The sequence below is a fragment of the Lactuca serriola genome, chromosome 6, assembly GCF_051521515.1.
Source record: "Lactuca serriola cultivar US96UC23 chromosome 6, Lser_US96UC23_V15, whole genome shotgun sequence".
NCBI classification, from domain to species: Eukaryota; Viridiplantae; Streptophyta; class Magnoliopsida; order Asterales; family Asteraceae; genus Lactuca; species Lactuca serriola.
The window spans coordinates 188,937,834-188,940,962 of record NC_136413.1 but is presented as its reverse complement, the minus strand read 5'-3'; positions in this window follow the sequence as shown (position 1 = coordinate 188,940,962).

The following is a 3,129-nucleotide window of genomic DNA, read 5'->3' as shown; positions in this document are numbered from 1 at the left end:
TTCTTCCATTGTTGGGGATATTTGACCTTGGGGAGCTTGGTTTGGCAAAGGAGAGCCTTGAAGAAGAAAGAAGAAGTTGTCAAGGAAGGAGTTGGGTGGCTGGAGTTCGTAGATCTGGGAAGATATTGTTGGATAAGGTGTCTAAGTCCATAACTTATTTGGTATATACTTGACCCGATCGGCATGGTCCATTTGGGTTGCATCTCACCCAAACTATTTATGGATAATTTTATGAGAGTTATACACATATGTTTGTTAATATATTATAAGTTATAATATATTAATATGAAGTTATGTTATTTAATTAGTCTTAGTCTTAAATTAATTATGAATTAGTTTAGAGATTAAAAGGAAGACTAATTAGATTATGAGCTATTTGTTTTATATAGTGTGGGCTAACACTCATTTGTTAATGGGTTAGGCTTATATGGAAGTCCATGGATGATCCATGGAGCTTTTAACCCATGGATCCTTGGAAAGGAAAAGACATGGGTTATTAGGGTTTCACCCTAATCATGTACACTATATAAGCATGCTTATGTTGCATGAAATGGCCCCCTAAGGGGTAACTAGTGAACTAGTGTGTGTGTGCTTGTGTGTGGCCGAATATACAAGTGTGTATACTCTCTCAAAGTTTTCCAAGAGTTTGTGGTGTTTTGTGATTCCATTTGAGGCATTCACACTATTGGTGCTTGGCCCTCAAACTCCTTAGGAATTGAACTCATCATCAAAAGGTATGTAATCTCATCTAATTCTTTTATGTTTAAAAGTACCCCATGCCATGTTAGATAGGTTATGAACCTTGGAAAAATTATTATTTTGCATGTATTTAGACAAACATAGATCCAAGGTTTATTAGGGTTGCATGCACACTTAGGAAGTGTTAGATTGCTCAAAACCCAACAGTGGTATCAGAGCCTAGGCTTGCTTGTTTGATACTTGATGCAAAATAGTGAAAAAAGTTGAAATTGTTGCTGTCTGGCTGATGGACTCGCCGAGTCCATGGGGGGACTCGCCGAGTTCAAGGCAAAAATTCATCCTACTCGGCGAGTAGGTTCGTGCACTCGGCGAGTAGAATGATCAGAATGCAGAATTTCGACTTTTGCTGCTGGAAATGGACTAGAAACATTACCCTAAACTGTTTTGGTGTTTTAAAACTTGTTTTAGTTGGTCTAATGGTTGTTCTAATCCATTTACAATAGCATATATCAAAATTCCATGATTTTTATGTGTTCATATAATTCTTGAAATTTTGATGATCATGTTCATGTTCTTATGAATTTAGAAGATGATAGGAATTATTTGCTGAATTGTTTAGAATTAATTCTTGATCATTTATGTGTTTTAATGGAGTCCATAATTTGTCCTCAAGTTATGGATATCCAAAGGTCACTTTTCTTTAACACACACATTTAAACACATAAGTTACATGAAAATGAAGAGTCTTCATTTTTTATGAACCTTTAATTCATAAGTTATGAAATGAAAAGTTTTGGTTAGTTACAAAACTTGCCCTCAAGTTTTGGAATTTGTAAAGTTTCACACACTTTAATAAACTTTAATTCCAACCCTTAGAAGTTTTAAAAGTTAAAATTCTACCCTTATACTATTATAAGATTAATGGTTAATTATTATATATATGTATAAGAATAAGTCGTTTTACCGTTAGTAGGCCTCATTCACGAAGCCGGTCTATAAGGTGGGTATAAGGTTGTTGCCTATAAAATGGCGACTTAATGGGTGTCCACTCTCACCCACCGCTTGCTTGATCGGTGGAGGGTCGTTAGCCGAACGGGTAGGACAATGACTTTAAATCCTCATTAAAAGTATAATGATTATTATAAAGTAACTAAATATTTTTTATTTAATTCCCAATCTTAGTCGCTTCAGGAAAAATGTGAATTTGGTGCTAGCCCATGGAATTCACACTTTGTACCTTACCAAGTCGTTGGTGGAGCGTGTGTGGTTAACCGACACACTAACTTGGACTAGTAAGGATCACGAAGGGTGACTTAATGTTTGTCATAGATCAATGGAGCGTGTGTGGTTAACCGGCACATTGATTGGGTGATAATATTAAGGGTACCAAGTGAATTGGTATGGTTATTCACACCTTGTTTTGTGATCCTCGGCATCCCAGTCACAAAATTTGAGAGGGCACACTCGAGATTGAAACATGCCATTGAAAAGTTCAATGAATCTCAAAAGATCTAGGAATTTCAAATCCAATTAAAACCTAATAAATTATTTCGTTTTTCATGGTGGAAATTGGTGAATCGTCATTCGCCTACCTTCAAATATTTTATAGCTTGGATTACGGCATCCCTCTTCCAAATTATAAAATATTGTGTTGGGTCCTAGCCTTAATATTTCATATTGGGTGTTATATTAAGGACTTTGAATCAACTAATTTGATTTTCTCCCATTATAGATGTCTGGTTTAGACAACTATGATCTTCCGAAATCTCTTGAAGATGGTGTCCCTCAACATCATGCTTCACTTCCTCCACCTCCTCCAATTACTCTTCCTCACCCACAAGTTCTTGAAAAGTTTAAAGTCACTCAATCCCTATTGGCAAGCATAGTCTATGTGTGCTCACATCTTGGAGATAAAGTCACATACTGACAAGCCGGGAGAGTTGGGTGTCAAAGTCTTGTGAAATTTAGATGTTCAATCACTTTCTTAGGAACATAGTGAGTCTCTTTGGGACTACTATGAGGCAGACTATGACATGACCCTTAATGATGTTATCTATTTGCTTGGTGTTGTGGAATCAACAATGATTTGGAACACCAGTAAAGCAAATTTGATTAAAAGAACAACTTCCCAAGTCTACATGGACATTGACAATGGTAGCATTGGATATCTAGAAAAGGATTTCTCTTCCCAATGAAAAGGGATCGGCTATAGTCAACTCGGTTGACCAAATAGTAAAGAGAAAGGCAAATTCTGAGATAGTCTCAAGTGCCATTACCAAAGGGTCCATGTGTTTTGTTGCCAAAGGAAGGGGCATTGGTTGCGAAGCTGCCCTATTCACCTGAAAGGTCATAAGGTTGATCAAGTCAAGAGGTTTGACTCTACTTCGGGTAAAGTCCACTGTCTAACTCTATTAAGTTCCTATTTGGATA